This window comes from Mytilus galloprovincialis, chromosome 8 (assembly GCF_965363235.1).
Source record: "Mytilus galloprovincialis chromosome 8, xbMytGall1.hap1.1, whole genome shotgun sequence".
Taxonomy (NCBI): Eukaryota; Metazoa; Mollusca; class Bivalvia; order Mytilida; family Mytilidae; genus Mytilus; species Mytilus galloprovincialis.
Window position 1 is genome coordinate 73,505,556 of NC_134845.1, and position 18,454 is coordinate 73,524,009.

An 18,454-nucleotide genomic window follows, 5' to 3' on the forward strand; every position below is an offset into this window, starting at 1 on the left:
GAAATAAATGTAACTGCTTATACACATATATGTTTGTTCCTCATCGAAATATTGGATAAGGAACAAGTATTGCAGTTCAACATAACATTCTTTGTTAAAACCGGGACAATCAGGGTCCAGGGATCTAAATACATGACCTTTGTTCATTCTCACTTTCCTGTTCTGATACAAATCTTAGCCAAGCTGATTGATAATGCTACACATGCTACAGTTGAGGAACAGTTTGGCCTAGATCAAATTTTAAAAGATGTTTACGACAACACAGTTTCATTCATCTAAGCTTGATGATTCCCTAACATCTATCAAATCCACCATACACCAGGATGTGCATGAGCGTACAAATACACCTACCGCTACATGTAGTACGTCAAAAAAAAATTTTAGTGGACCACTTTTCTCGTATTGTAAAAAACAATAACTGAGGCTATCATGCAAACAGCAATCCAACAATCTAATAATTATACCAAATTGATGACAGCAATCACCACTTCTTGTGAAACTCTAACAACCATAAACTATGGATACATTTGTGTGTGTGTGTATGTAGTATGCTAGCTACAACTCATTTATATATATATATTATATATAATTATATAAATATCTGTTTGTTTATGATGAAACATTGTTCTATCAGTTGTGAAAATATTTACAGTATTATTACTCTTATATCACAATCACCTGTAGCTTAAACCCTAAAATTTTGTAGTATAAAGATACTGAGTTAGGATAGCCAGTATCTCATATATTCAATTTCTTTTATTAATATCTGCAATCATTAAAACAAGTTGTTCAATCATATACTATTCAAAAAATTATAAGATAGAATTAGAGACACTCTTTTATTCTATAAAATGAGTTTTGTGGTGATTTATCTTCCATTTAAATGGGCTTCTGGGAAGTGGGTGGTCTAAAAAAAAATGAAAAAAACAAAAAAAAAATAAGACCCTTTTTTTTTAAATATAGAAAATATAGATCTAGTGTTCCTCGCTGAAACCCACTTGGGCACTAAATGATCAATTAGTTATATTTTCAAGAAATGTTATGTTGTTTTTAAAAAAGGAGTTGTTGAAATTGCTAGCAATTTGCGACTTTCATTTGAATTTGGGAAAAATATTTTTGTTCATAACCATAATAACGACGGAAGCACAGTTTTGAAATATTGTTATGCACGTTTTGAAAATGTCTATAATCATTGTTTTATTAAAACATCTGCTAATTTAGGTGTTAAAGCTGAACGTAAGAGACAACCAATAGAAAAATATATAAAAACACAAGCAATTCTTTATTGGGCTAGATTAAATACTGAAAACATAAACCCATTACTAAAAGAAAGCTATACAATAAGTAAACATCTTGATTCACAAGGAATTTATACTTGTAAATATAAAAAAAGAAGATGTGGTATGATTGCCAATGAGACAACTGTCCACAAGAGACCAAAATGACACAGACATTAACAACTATAGGTCACCGTATGGCCTTCAACAATGAGCACTGTTATCACAGATTCAACACAATAAATGAATAATGATAACTTAAGACTTGGATTAAGAATATTACAAGCAACTTTCATTCAGAATTACTGTAAAATAAAATAACAAGTTTGAACGAAAATAACAAACTTTTTCTTTACAAAAATATTAATGTCAAACAAGACCAAGAATTTTATCTAGGATATCCAAATTTTGAATCTAGACGTTTATTTACAAAAATTAGAATTAGAGACCATAATTTGATCATTGAGAAGGGCAGATATCTAAAAATACCTCGAGACAATAGAACATGTCCAACTTGTAAAACCTTAGAAGATGAAAATCACTTTCTCCTCTACTGTCAAATTAATAATGTTTTACGACTTTAAAACTTTTTAATGACATGGCAATATATAGTCCTATGTTTCCAAATCTGTCTGATACTGAAAAACTAGTAGTCCTACTAAATCCTTTTAATATAAACCAAGTGAAATAAAACAGTCTTTAGAACTGAGGACAGGGGACTCTTAGTTAGTTTTACTTGTATATATATAAGAGAATTATTTCAACCTCAAGACTGACTTTGTAAAGGAGGCCTATTTATCAATTAAAGATTTTAGTATAAGAAGAGCTATATGTAAAATGAGAATAAGTGCTCATGATCTTAAAATTGAGAAAGATAGATATAATAAAAAATACATAGAGAGAACTCAACGTCTATGTCATCACTGCTTATCACATGGATCAAATTCTATTGAAGATGAGACCCATTTTACAGTAAATTGTCCATTATATGATGAATAGAGGAAATTATTATTTGATAAAGTTATAAATTTTTGTACTAATTTTAAAGAACTACCTAATGATAAGAAATATTTCTGGCTGTTCACAAATGAGCATTTACCAACTCTCATGTGCCTAGGAAATTACATTATTAAAGGGTTAGAAATAAGATCCAGATGTAAACAAAATATATGAAGTAATTTAGTATTTTATTGTTATAAGATTTAATATAATAGTTATATAAAACACATGTTGTGTTAGGCTCTGATCCTGTTCATAACGTTAAAGTATGTATTAGTTTTCTGTTTTGCTTTTTCCAATCATATTGTGTTGTAAAATGATGCCCTTTATGGGTTCTTGATTAGATTAATAAAATTCTTATCTTATCTTATCTTATCTTATCTTATATAGGTATGTGTGTGTTCAACTCAGGTATTTTATTGTTGCTGTTACTTTTGTGTATATCAAAAGTATAATGTTACTTATATGGGTCATTTGAAAAAAATGTAGAATTTTGAAAATGAAAAATTTATTAAAAGTTACTTATTCAAACAATCCTCTACATAAGCAAATCAAAACAAACAGTACTTTAAGAACAACATATTAAAAGATGCAATCTTAATGATGTCATACAAGAATATCTTGAAACATTTTTTGATCGGTGGTACAATATTTTGTCTATCCTGTTACCATTTTCAAAAGAAATTTTGGGTTATTAAGAAAAGGTTTAGATAAAATGTTAAGCTTGTTTTATGTAATCAATTAGACGGTTTTTAAGAGAATAAACACCTATTTATACATGTTATATTCATTCTGTAAAATAATAGATTATTTTCCAATTTTTCAGGTTGAACTGAAAAATGCCTCTAAAAATTGGTTTTCAAAGGTTGTAAAAATTACCACCAGTAATGCAAGTCTAAGATAGCAATTTATATTGTTCGGCATTTTTTCACCCTTTCAAATAAACCCAACATAATAGGATATAGCTTTCGTCTCCTGTCCTCTATTTCTTTGGGGAATTATTGCTTAATGCCGTATCGTGTGTTCCGTAGCCTGTATGCATTATCTAAAACGTACTGTAGGTCACAATGATATAGGAAACGTGCTACTATGGATCTTCCGCCTCCTTGATATCGTCCAAACCTGTGAACGTTCCCGAAATCTATTTTATAGTCAATGCCTAGTTCATTGTAAAGAAAGCACCGGAGAAGTTCTTCGGTGTTTTCATCTCTGACATTATAAAGTCCGGTAAAACAAAATTGTTTTTCATGGAGCGGCACTGAAGGTCGAGCACTCTTTCCTTCATGTTTTCAAGCTCTGTTTGGCAGTTGCATTCTTGCTGCTGGTCACTCAATTCTGATAAATTTTTGAAAAATTTATTTATACAGACTTTTGCTTGTTCGAGTTAATTTGATTTTTTCTCGGTGACGATTTTGTTTCTGTCGCATCGAGCTTTAAAGGGGCACTAGCTGTCAAATTCATGATCACCGATTTTACTCAAATTCTCATATTTTATTTATAACAATGTAAAACATTTATCCAAACTATCAAAAGTCTAAAATAAACAGTTTACAGAGCATGGGGTAGATAATATATAGGTTCGTTTCGTGTGCATTTTAGTCCAGACGCCATCTAAGGGGGCGGAGCCAAATTATCTCCATGAAAATGAGATTTGCCAATGCTTATACAACTGCATACCAAGTATCATTGACCTACCACTTGTGGTTCCCCATAAACTGACCTAATCACAAACTAATACATGTTAAATAAGCAAAAGTTTCGAAGCCAATAGACCATTACTGAGGGGACAAGGCCAAATAATCTCCATGGAAATGAGATGTGCCGATGCTGATACAACTGCATAACAAATATGATTGACCTACCACTTGTGGTTCACCATAAACTAGACCTAATCACAAACTAATACATTGTTGACGTCGTCGCCGACGCCGGAAACAGCATACCTTTGTCTCGCTTTTTGACTCCGTCAAGGCGAGGCTATAAAAACTATTAAAATAGCTATGCTACAGTTTATTTTAACTAATTAAAATGTAATTTCTATTGTAAAAATAAAGTCATTCCCAAAAATGAAAGTGAACAAAGAAACTATATCAATGCGCGGTACTATTCGATTTTAACTATTTACGGTTAACCTGATTTATGTTTTCTGTCTGTGGTATGTTAATTTATAAATCAAATTACAGATTCAATTTTAAGAATTCCCGATAGAAAAATGCATACCTTTACAAGTATGAATATTTTATAATATGTATTTATAAATATGATTTGGATGAATTCGATTCCTAACAGACATTGTTTAATGCCGAAAATGCTCACATTAATAACAAATTTTTTTTGTCAAAAACTAAGGGTGTTGCTAAACGGCGGAAACGGAAAACGGAACGGAAACGGAAACGGAAAGAAAAAAATTATATGGACAGAATTTAAGGGGGAAATGGAAAGAACTACAAAAACCAGTAACGAAATCACACAACAATTATTGCTGACAATAGGATAGAAGCTAGATATCAAAGTAAAAAGCAAACAGTTTTGGAAATACATAACATCGCTATTCATAGTGGTTTTCAATAGACAGGACTTGCATTTAATTCCTATGTTTTAATTTTAGCCATGCTGGCTATCTTGGCTGGCAGGCAGGGTTATCCAACATACTTTTCAAACTAGATACACCGATGATAATTTTTGCCAAGTTAAACCAAAACTGTCAGACGACTTTCTAAAAGACATGACTGTGTTCGGTAAAATTGGCCCAGTAGTTTCAGAGAAGATATTTGCAAAAGTTCATAAAGACGAAAACAGACGACGGACGCCAAATGAAGAGAAAAGCTCGATAAGCATCTGAAACATGCATTCTCTGCAAGATTCTCTAACATATATAGTATGCTCCAACATAGTGCGTAACCGGCTTGATTATTAGAATATTATCAATGCTTTTCATAAATATTGCAGTTGCAACTATGACAATGTGTTGTCATCAATGATTGCGCAAACACATCGATAAGGATATTTACCGTCATGTTATATTTTGAAAAAGCCACATATATACTACTTAAATCGAAATTAAACAGTTACATGAAACCAGATACATGCCAAGAAATCCTCGCTAAAAATTCCGGTCGACCCCCTACGGCAGTCATTAGTAGCTAAATATTTGATTTCATTGAAGGAATTAATTTATGACCTTCATGTACGTGTCGCTTAGAACACAGCCATATACCAAATGGTCAATATTAATCATCCATGTAATTTGCTCTATGGGGTGTTTGCAGAATTTCAACGGAGGCAATTTTTTGGCATGAAAACACAATGCATGTTGGGTTTACTCATTTCTATGCTTCCGCAAGCAAAGAGTCGTGGTAAATTGGACAACATCAAACAGGTCAAACAGGCCGTTGATTCTGTGGTATATCAAGAAACTGTTATGGGTCAGGTATTGTTAAGTAAATGATATCTTGGATAATCGGGTGTTTGGCCAGTAGAAACATCCATACGATCTGTAAATGATGCGAAGTGTAAAATAAAAATAATTTCCGTCATAAAAATAACCATCGAGTTTTCAGTTGTCTTGACATAGCATCAAAATCTTTAAAAACTACCAATACAAATAGAAAGCAACTTTCACATTTCAACATTCCTTTAGTGTGAATGAATATAAATTAATTATAAAAAAGAAGATGTGGTATGATTGCCAATGAGACAACTGTCCACAAGAGACCAAAAATGACACAGCAATTAACAACTATTGGTTACCGTACGGCCGTCTATAATGAGCTATGTTAACGGATGTCACACGTGAAGCTGGATATGTGTACCAATGCGGAGCAACAGAGATAACTCCCAGTTTTTTGTTCAATTGTTTATCCGTTTGTCTGTCATCTGTTTTTTTTTTGTGTCTTTTTTTTTAGTCATGGCGTTGTCAGTTTATTTTCGACTTTTGAGTTTGAATGTCCCTTTTACGGGTATCTTTCGCCTATCTTTTAATGTTTTCAACTATATCGTAAAACAACAAACTGAATGAGTGACACTATTTTCAATTGTAATACTATGAAATCGAATTCAGTGATCACGGCTTCTTGAAATGGATTGAATTTTCTGAGAAGAATTAAGCGGCATGATATACAAAGCAGTTTTGACAATATGATTTTGAAAACCCTAGACATGACTAAGACTAACTGGGTAAGGGCATCTTGCAAAACGTATAATATCCATGTAGGCTACTAAATTCCCGCCACTTTTTTCGCTTTAATTCGTATTTATTGATTTTAATTTCTAGGAATTGTTATGCTTTTTTTTTGCGTTAATACCAAACTGCAAACTTCAGTATTGTAATTGGGTGAGAAAGGCTTTGTATAGAGAGTGATTCTGTCAATTTTACATAAATATAAAGTGTATTCGAGTTTCTATTCTAATTCCCGGGTTTCCTTATCGGTTGTTGTCCATACAGCATTGCCCCATTAGGTTTCTTTTACGTTTTCTTTCCATTATATCAAAGAATAATATCAACAATTCAGAACAATGCAACAAAATACATCACATCACTAATCTTGATTCAAGGCAAGTAAAAAAGAAACAAAGAAAAAAACGATGAAAAACATTTACCAACAAATGTATTACTTAACAACCTTTCTATCGAATCGAGGCCAAAGTCCACCTTTTAGGCCGTATGTAAAGTTCTTTTTGTGTCGTTGGGTTACTATCTTATTGACATTTATCCAACATTATTATGTAAAAGAGAAAAATCGAACAGACTATTCTAAATCGCATGAAAGCTTATCAAATATTTCAAAAACACACAGTCTCAATCATCCCCTACTGATTTAAATAATTTATGCTTTAACATCCTTTATTCTAAATTTATTCTTATACTTTATTTTCTTGTTAACATGACTGTGTTACTAAGTATACTATATAAAACATTCCTATATAGATAAAGTTACCAAAAAGAAAAGATGTAAATTCTTTCAGTTCCGTTTTCCGTTTCCGTTCCGTATTCCGTTCCGTTTTCCGTTATCGTTGTGGAGCAACACCCAAAAACTAAACAATCGAACAGGACCCCCTTTTCTAGGTTTATTTTTTCGTACACATTATTTCAGGATGAGCTCTTTTTAAAAGGTGGTTATCATTTATTTGTGAGTAACATATGTCAATTTTGTCATTATAATACTAATCACAAAACAAATATGATTCGATTTTGAAAAACTGCTTTGCAAGTACTATAAATAACGTCTAACATATGATAGTGTAATCACACGAGTTGTATTGATATAATTAGGTCTTTCAACCTTTTCGGTTCAAAGACCTATTGGTTTGTTCTGATTATTATTTTTTTTCTTCCGCCAATTTTTTGTTCCTTCGCTGTTTTTTGTTTCGCAAGATGTGGCTTAGACATATCGTATATGATATCGAACAACTAATACGCTTTTGAAACTGACATCGCGTAACAAAAATCTTTTCCATGTAAAAGATATCTCTCCGAACACTGTTTTTCTTGTTATCGCTTAATCTTTGCAACCGTATAAGAAACCGACAAATTTATTTTACCAAATTGTTCGTGATATCCTCAGGATGTGTTGATTAATTTTGACCGAAGCTATCCGGAGACTCCATATGAGAGTTATTTCCCCTTTTATATTTGACATAAGTGATATGCATTTTTAACTGGAAAACCATAAGTGATAGAGGTCTAGGGTCGTTTGATTTGAGGTCCTTGGTCCAAAAAAATGAAAATGAGGTCAAGGTTAAAGGTCAAGGTCATGATTAAAATTTTTGATTTTGGCTTGTTATCTCTTATTTTCAGAAATCATATAAGATATCGACAGTGGATGCGTGGGAAAGTTTCGCTGTATATATACCATTTCAGTTAACTAGCTTTAGTTATGCCATATTAAAAATAAAGCTTTTAAATTTATACATTTTAGATAAATATAAAAAATAAAATGACTTAACTAAGTTGGATTTATCTATCATAAGTTAGTAAATGAACTTAATTAAAACAATTTAAAACAGTATAATTGATGAAAACTCCTTAATTAAGTTTCCTTAACATTAAAGTGTTTTATTTAATGCAACTTAACAAATTCTAAAAACTAAAGATATTTAACTTAACATCCATAAAATTAGTAAGAATTAATATTGCCAGAAATAAAGGAGTTAAATATCTTATAAGTGAGTAAATTATCTAAATTAAAACAATTTAATGCATTATAGTGCATGGTATTGTATTAATTAAGTTTTCTTAAGCATTGTTAACTAACTAATATAAGGCCCCTATACGCTTCCGTAGAAACGGTACTGAAAAAAAGTTGAATAAATAAATATTCATAAAACATTATAAAAACATCGAAAGTTAAATACTAAAACAGTTAAATTAACAATCCTTACTTTTATCTTACTGTGTTTAAATAAAATTAAACTTAAAATAAACATTTAAATACTAAATAATTAATCTGTCCAAATTAAGGGGAATTAACCTAGACACATCAAGGCACATCTATTACACCACTATATGTAATGCTAAAATTGAAAGAAAAAAATTGTTTTCAACTTGTCGCGAAAAAAATAGATTGTTTTTCGCCGTAGAAAAAAAAGTTTGCACAGAAAAAAAAACCATAGCCCCCCCCCCCCAGAAAATCAAATGGTTGCTGCCTAACTACGCTACTACCAGTGTACAAAATTAGTGCAGAATACCACTTATGCAGAATACGTTTTTTCTACACTTTTGAATATAAAAACATTTCTTAAGATGTGTTTTCATTGTTATTCTCAATTGTGGCTCAAAAATGCCAATTTCTAATGGCCTTTTCATACCTAACTTCTGAATGCCTAAAAACATTTCAGAACTTCACAAAATCCCACTGGCGGCCTTCACTGCTTTGTGTATATTCCATTCAGCGTCATCAATCTTTTGTGGCAGACAAAACAGGTCAAGCAAATCGTATTTTTATGAATATCAACTTTTAAGCAATTTTCCTAAAAAAAAAAACCTATCCAAGATGAAAGGAAAACTATATGAAAAAAATATAATCATGCCATAATTTTGTTCAGGAATATAGAGTAGGTAAATAAAAAACGATTTACATTTATTTTTCATAGAAAAAAAAATGATTCAATATGAAAAGATCAATATTCTGACCATCATGACTGTAGGTATAATAACAAGGTTCCGTTGATGTTGAATGGCGAGGCTCAAAATGAGGTTTCCTGTTAAATAAACCCCCAAATTATTGCAACTAATTCAAAGCAATATCACACAAACAAATAATATAATTGCCAAAAACTAAAAAACGCACCTAATTGACAAATTAGAGCAATTTGATTGGGTAGAATGATTCAAAGCATCACATGATTTTGACGCCAATTTTAATGTAAAACAAACAAGGTCAGCAGCTATAGTATGGAACAATATCATACATTGAGTGACTGAGAAATAATAATGAGTAACCAAGCTTGACAATACATGGTAATAAAAAATCAAAGCTAAGTACAGAAAAAATATTTAAAAAATGTCCGGTGAACGACTTACCAACAGCAGGATATAAAACACAAGAAAACGTTCTGGTAAAGAGTCAAACAAAATGAAAATTTCCATTTAGCATTATTATTTTCCTCCTTACATAACAAATGATCATGAGTACAGCAGGCTATAGAAGCTTGGTACAAATTGGTTTTAAATGTTGTTATGTGAATGAATTCCTGAGAACACACTTCAATTTATTTTTCTAAAGGCTTTATCATGTTTATGCCTCTCTGGAACATGCCAATTCAGTGCCAGATCTAGAACTCTATATAAGGGGGGTGGAGCCCGCTGACTGACCTAAAGGGGATCCACTGACTGACTTAAGGGGGGCCCACTTCAGTCATGCCTTATTAATTCCCTATATAATCAACCAAATCTTTCCCACGAAAAAAAAGGGGGGGCTAGGGCATGGCACCCCTGGATCTTCCTATGCAATTATCAGTATATGTAGGAAGCTAGATTACATTCATGTAATTTTTCTGGCAGGAGTCATATGGAGACAGCTATCCACCAGGAAGCTCTCAACTATATCAATTCAACACCACTGTTCAGTAGTGGTACCAAAATTGACAATGTAGCTTAGGCCAGGATTTTTTAATTTGTTGGTTTACGGATTTTCCCCTTGAAAAAGTCGGGTCGGTCGGTTGCGGAAAAAAAAGATCTTTCAAGACAGAAAAATATGCAAAATAAATATATATTTCACCTTTGTTAAACAAAATGTTTGTTATGCTATTTTGTCATCATTTCTTCAATTTTAGTTCGATGAAATGTTATTGCTCAGCTGTCATAAACATCGCATGACATTGTCTAATAATTTCCCGTAAAAAAAAGGGGGGGTGCAGGGTCAAAGAAGAAATTACACAAACAAGAAAAACAGATTCACGTAGCTCTTAATCAATTCAAGAAAACTTGGTGAATAATGATCTTCAAGCATGAAAACTGATAAAGAAAAAAAATTTAAAAACGTCGTACGAAAATAGCTTTCAACACTTGTGTCAAAAACGTAATAGACTCATCCACTGGAAAAACAAGAATATCGGGTTAAACTGTTGTCACGCATTCCCGTTTTTTGGTGGAAGAAGACTTCAAGTCTTCTGAAGGCCTATGGTGCCGGCTGTAAAATCATTGAACTGTTACCACATCTGTATGCCGCATCCGTTTCTGTGTATTACAATTTCATAACAACTTTCGATTCTTGACACCGTTTTTAACACATGATTAAGCATTCGAATCATTCAATTTGTAAATTAGGATTGAAAAACAATCACTATCGTATATATATACCCTTTTATTTATGTAAATTATTAGATTTCATCTCTTCTACATGAACGTTATTTATTTACTTGTAACCAGTTGTTTTTAATGTAGATATTTGTAGTACGCATGCATGAATTTGGTATCGGGTCGACTCGCCCTGTTAACATGTTCGCCCTTGGTCTGTTCGTCTTGAGTTCTTTTGCCCATATAGTACATTTGCCCTGTGTTCATTCTCTTTACTCTTATCAAGGACATATAATAATATGTCCTTGCATCATTTATTAAAAAATATTAATATTAAGGGTATCATTAAAAAACCTCTAAAACACAATTTTGTGAAAATCATCACAAAAATATGATTGATCCTTATTTTGTTCCCAAAGTAAGACAATCGTGTTCAGCCAATCAAATTCTGTGTTTCTCATGATTAAATTAATAAGCCAATTAAAAGCATTTTCTCTGAAGATTATTCTAACATGCTAGATTTTGAACTTGTGTGGTTTTCATCTAGTTGTTAAATCGTGAACATGGCAGGTGAAGTTTCAATCTAATTAAAAACCAATCTCTCATCGCTCCCGTTTTCTGATATGGTCCAAGGACACAGTTATCATCCTTTGGTTTTCGTTGTCTAAGAATATAGTCCCTAGTGTAAATAGTATAACTTGCATGTTTTATTTGATACACTTTCCCAATTAAGTTCTTGATATCAAATGCATGAAATATTCAGTAGGGGGATGTAATTACATGTCAAAAAAATTTGGGTGCTTAATCTCTATGTTAAGTAGTGATTTGGTCCAGTTCAAAAAGGTCAAATTTTATCCCGTCTGAAGCTGTCAAACTGAATTTTACACCCCCTTAACACAGAATTGTCAATATTTTGAGGTAGAGCTGGTAGAAGTTTCTATAATTTTGATATTATTTGTCTCACTGGTAGTACACTACACTGTAAAAATCTTTTTGAGAAAGAGCAGGTGGGATTTTTTTAATTTGAATTTATTGTCTAAAAGAAATGCACTACGAAATAACTGTGTTCTTGGGCCATATGTCGCGTGACATATCAGAAAACAGGAGCGATGAGAGATCGGTTTTTAATTAGATGGGTGAAGTTTCATCTGCAAGGAGGTTCCTATACAGCTTAAGGATAAAACCATGCTGGTTGACAAAATTCAATGATGCAGTACTACCATAAAGATAATAAATAGTAGTTTTATTTTCACTTATTGACATAATACTTGTTGTAACATATGTTATTTTTGAATTTATTCAAATTTTTAAATCATTTAAAACACAATATACTATTCTTTTTTTCGCAAAGACTAACAAAGAGGTTGCCCCCCCCCCCCCCCCATTATGAGTGATGTCCCTTAAACCCTTAAATGAGGGACTGTCCCTAAAACAAGGGATCATTTTACTGTTGAAAAAGAAAAGAAAGAAAAATTTTCAAGAGTTTTATTTAACTCGTAAGTGGGAAAATTCATTATTTTTGGAACAACTTTACTATAAAATGAGGGGTCAAATTAATAAAGAATTCTTTTGACATGTTTTGACCATTTAATACTTGATAGATGCATAGTTCTTGGGGAAAAGTTTCATCAAATAATATGAATTTAAAGGTGCTCATTTTTACAGTGGGTTAATGTAATTTTCTTCCAATGAGTAACCCTCATTTGGAGTGTTGTTCCCAACCTGTTAAAGGTCAATCTTTGTGAATGATTCAAAATTGAAAATTTCAACAAGCATTTAATATCCTTACACAAGAAAATAATTCCTGGTCTGCTAGCTACATGTTCATCTTTTCTACTGATTTAATAGCTAGAATCATGCAAACAGACTTAAGAAAAAGGCATGTAAGCTCATCATACAAATATGACACTTTTTCTAGACAATCCAGATCGCACAAAATACTTCGTTAAAAATTGTAACCTTTAAAATTGTTGTCGCGCACTAAAAACCCCCTTTGGGAACTTTAAAAGTTTATGTTTTCTGGTCTGTCTGTCTGTCCTGCTGCAGGTTAAAGTTTATGGTTGAGGTAGTTTTTGATGAAGTTGAAATCCAATCAACTTGAAACTTCGTACACATGTGTTCCTTATGATATGATCTTTCTAATTTTACTGCCAAATTAAAGATTTTACCTAATTTTCAAGGTCCACTAAAAATAGAAAATGATTGTACAGATGGTAAATCCATGTACTTTAAAAAAATTATGTCATAACGATAATGTAACAAAGCAGGCTGGGTTAGTGGGGCTGCTTTTATGGTAATTCAAGTTACCTTTTATTCTCCTTCTTCCACCTCAGAGCAATCAGCTCTTTGACTATATCCAAATGGACGATATTTTTTTATTATCTATGAAACAAGAAAATTCCAATTGATTTGTTAATATTCAGTACTTTAACTTGATGTCTTCCACCTGTCCACATTTGGACAAGTCTATTTCTATGAGATGATGCATCTTACGGACTGATGACAAATAAGGGAAACGAACTTATTGTGTAATTGGTTTTAAACACTGGTTTCGTTCCGCAAAATTATTTGCGCAAACGACATTTCAAGGTCAGATATAAATTTTGACGGGACGTATTATGGTATACAAATGTCCGGTGTCCGTCTGTCTGTCTGTCTGTCTGTCTGTCCGTCCGTCTGTCCGGCGTAAACATGTCGCACCGTAACTTGAGAACGACTTATCCAAATTTCATGAAACTTAGTATAGTTGTTTCTTATGATGGTCAAATGATCTGTATACTTTTTGGTGAAAATAAGATTTAAACTTTTTGAGTTACGGCACTTTGTAACTAAAACAGGGGTGTGTTTTTTTTCACATGTCGCACCGTATCTCAAAAACGTTTCTTGATTATTGCTTAAAACTATACACACTTCTTAGTTATATTAATCTTAATATTTGTATTCTTTTTGGTGATGATTCAAAATTTCATTTTTGAGTTTTTGAGTATTTTGTAAAAAAGGGGGAGGTTTTTTTACATGTCGCGCCGTATTTCAAAAACTATTTATGATTATTGCTTAAAATTTTACACACTTCTTTGTTATATTAATCTAAAGATCTGTATACTTTTTGGTGATGATTCAAAATTTCATTTTTGTAAAAAAGGGGGAGGGTCTTTTTTACATGTCGTGCCGTATCTCAAAAACGATTTATGATTATTGCTTAAAACTTTACACACTTCTTTGTTATATTAATCTTAAGATCTGTATACTTTTTGGTGATGACTCAAAATTTAATTTTTGAGTTATTGAGTATTTTGTAAAAAAGGGGAGGTTTTTTTTTACATGTCGCGCCGTATCTCAAAAACAATTTATGGTTATTGCTTGAAACTGTACACACTTCTTTGTTATACTAATTTAAAGATCTGTATACTTTTTGGTTTGATTCAAAATTTTATTTTAGTGATATTTGTAAAAAAAAACAGGGTGGGGGGGGGTTTCACATGTCCCGCCGTGTCTCAAAAACAATAAATGGTTATTGCTTAAAACTTCCTCAGAAACTATTTATGATTATTGCATAAAACTTCCACACAAGACGTCGGGCGTATCATGCGCTCATGGCGCAGCTGTTTATTAGAAAGTGTTGTCATATGTGTTAGTGATTACTGCATTACATTTCCTAAAAAAAAGAATATTTTAACTATTTTTCAGGGATAATGCATTTGTTAGGGTCGGCGGGAATAAAAAAGCATAAAAAGTCAAATTTTTTTTCTTTCTTGAAATCGGCAAAATTGGATCGGCGGATCCTTACACCAACAAATTAAAAAATCCTGGCCTTAAGCAGAGATACTTTTTACCAACTTTATATGAAGGCTGATCAATTTATCTTGAACTATAAATATATTATTGCACTATATATATATATAATAAATAAATATTTGAAAACCCCTTATCTTTTATTTCTATCAAGTAAAAATGGCTATGGAGGTGTTTAAAGGTGTAGAATCATCAACAAAAAAGGAAAAATATGCAGTTTAAACACAAAAAAAACACATTGTGTACGTTGAAAAAAAAATGTAGATAAAAAATCTCCAGTTATGAGGCCCAAACTCCAGCTGAAAATTTCCTAATCTCCAGTTGTGGCTTGACAACTCTGTCACATGTCTGAGATTAGAGAAGTTCAGGGGGAAATATTCAAAGGAATTATTAAAAATGAAATGGTGTTAGAATTAACAGAATAAATTATGAATTGTATCGTCATCAACATTGTTTTATTCTTTGATTTTCTCAAATTTTTCAGAAGTGAATTTTCTTATGTTCTCAGTCACTATATATCATGTATATATCCCACCGCATTGTGTAACATACAGTAGGAATGAGTAATATTTGGGTTTTCCTTGGCTGTAGCATGCAGATGTTTTGAAAGAATGAAATGTTAAGGGTATCACATGTCTTGCATTGTATAATGTATTTAAGATTGATTCTTATGTAAATTTAAATGTCTTGCATTGTATACATGTATTGAAGATTGATTCACATTTTATTCTTTTACAGGGAACAGATAGAAAGAAGAGATTTGAATTCCTTCTTATACAGAGCGAGGTTTTTTCCCACTTTATACAAACAGGAATTGACACTAGAAAAAGCAAGCTGCCATCATGTCCATTGAAGATATCGAAGGTCATTGGAAAAAATGAAAAACAATCAAAAAAAAGATAGAAAAGAAAGGTTTTTATATTTTTGATTTCTGTTAGATTTAATTTGTATTTAATAGCAATTCTATGTAACCAGGTGTTTGAAGCTTGGTTCATTTCAAGGATTTAGAATTTTGTCCATCAGTTTCGATGCTGTGTTAGAATTAAAATGATTTAATTTATTATATTTTGATATTCAACAACTCAAGTCTTTGATATGATGTTTATAATAAAACTTAAAGTAAATAAATTGTGCAACTGTTAAGTATACCATTGTAGCCTTGAAATATCTTAATACATGTATATTTTTAGAAATCACCATTGTGGTGCTGAAAAAGAAGAAGACAAAGAACTGCTTAATGTACAAGAAAGTGACACACCAATCAGATTTGAAAAAACTCCATCATGTAAGTTATAAATCCACTTTAATATTGAACAGAATACAAGTGAAAAGTTCAAATTTAAAATTTAAAATGTCTATAACTAGCAAGTATATATATAAAAAAGAAGATGTGGTATGATTGCCAATGAGACAACTCTCCACAATAGACCAACATGACTCAGAAATTTACAACTATAGGTCACCATACAGCCTTCACCAATGAGCAAAGCCCACACCGCATAGTCAGCTATATAAGGCCCCGAAATGACAATGTACAACAATTCAAACGAAGAAAACTAACGGCCTTATTTATGTACAAAAAATGAATGACAAACAAATATGTAACACATAAACAAATAGCAAGGTCTATTAATTTTGCAACTAGACATGATAAAAATTGTACAAAAATTAAATATCACAACCTATAAAAGTTGAGATGAAAGCTATTATTATTTTAACCTTCTTTTTTTTTACCTTTGAGATTGAATTATTGAGGTATGAACTATAAGAACTATGTGAATTTGTCCTTAAAAGAACACAAGACATAGTAGAAATGCAAATAACACTAGATATTTCGATAGTTATTCATTATATTAAAAAGGAAACTTGTTTACTAGTTATTTTAACATTATTTTCTAGTTATAGAGGGTGGAGAAATGAGAGATTACCAGCTTAGAGGATTGAACTGGATGATATCCTTGAATAGAAATGATATAAACGGAATATTGTCTGATGAAATGGTACGAAATTATCTTTAATGGGAATGATAATTGGAGAAATTGTATAAATATATGTTATTAGGGAATTGTTGGTTCCCATGTGCTTAAGCAAAACCTGAATCAAAAGATAACAAGTCATTAAACTTCAAACTATTAATATACTGTAAATTATTCATGAAATAAAGGCTAAACTCTTAAGAACATTGACAACCTTTTATTACATCGCAATGACCTTGAGGTCATTCTGATGTATTGCTATCACCCAGATTTCCATTATGTAAATTAGTTTTGGGTTTATAACCCATCTATAAACATGAAAAATACGCACACATTAACGAGTGCAAAAAAACATTCCTTATCATTTGATATAAATACATCTCTTCAATGAATACTGATAAAAATATTATTGTTTACAACATAAATTAATAATATGAAAATGTGTTGTAGTTATAAGTAAAAAATCATTGATAATATCAATGCACACGTACCGAAAAATTGTGTTAAAGCATGCAGGAGAACGCTTTGCCACAATACCAGCAAGGACAGGTAACTCTGTAATTGGTTTTTGCTGGAAAATATGAATTGCAACTCGTATGTAATTTTTAGAAAAATCAAAGTTTTACAGAAAAGTGTCCACCATGCAGTGTATGTATAGTGATTTGTATCACTACAATATAACAGTTATTACGGTGAAGTTGAATTTCCTATCATTTATTTATCATCGAAACATGAACTTGTCTCAGGTAAAGAGATATGTGATATTTTTTTCTGAGACAAGTGCTTTTGACCATCCACATGCAAGAATTTGTGGTCATCCGATGTTCAGTACTTCAGTACTTTGATCCGTATTACTATACCTCCAAATCGAGAAAAAGATTTTTCCCCCTTCATTTAATAATGTGTGACGGGATTGCTTCCCTTAGAAAAACTTAGTAGATACTTAGTCAGCCGTAAGCGGTTGAGCTAAGGAAGTACTTCTTTAGCTCAGTCGGTTAGCGCGCTGCCTTGTAACACAGAGGTACCGGGTTCGAGTCCCGGTGGAGACAAGCAATTTTGTAATGAAATTCGTGCTCTCCGGTTACATTGGCGCCCAACAATTATAACCCACGGTTAGAAGAATTACCTAGCCAGGTTAAAATATAAATATGAAAAAGATGAAGATATCATCATTATAGAGTATAATGACTCTTGAGGTGGGGGAAGTGTGACGGGATTGCTTCCCTTAGAAAAACTTAGTAGATACTTAGTCAGCCGTAAGCGGTTGAGCTAAGGAAGTACTTCTTTAGCTCAGTCGGTTAGCGCGCTGCCTTGTAACACAGAGGTACCGGGTTCGAGTCCCGGTGGAGACAAGCAATTTTGTAATGAAATTCGTGCTCTCCGGTTACAAATGAAATAATGAGTAGCTTGGGGACAGCTGGATTTTGGTTTAAGTCCCGCCAATATTGCAACTTGAATCCTAAAATATACAAAAATATTCTGCACATGATAAAGATATAAGTATGAGGTCTAAGTAGTAATCTCTTTTGAAAGCACAAGAATTCTTGTTCTTTTATTTTGATAAAACAAACGTATTTAATATTCAGTTTTGTTCTATTGTGATATTTTTGCAGCAGCAAAGCTACAATAGATAAAGGGGAAATTCCAAATGTCCAATTTGAAAGTGGATGTTT

The 18,454-nt window shown here is 31.9% G+C and overlaps 1 pseudogene; it reads left to right on the top strand.

Moving 5' to 3' along the window:
* LOC143042533 (SWI/SNF-related matrix-associated actin-dependent regulator of chromatin subfamily A member 5-like) overlaps positions 1-18,454 on the top strand; it is a 50,743-nt pseudogene that overhangs the window by 11,095 nt on the left and 21,194 nt on the right.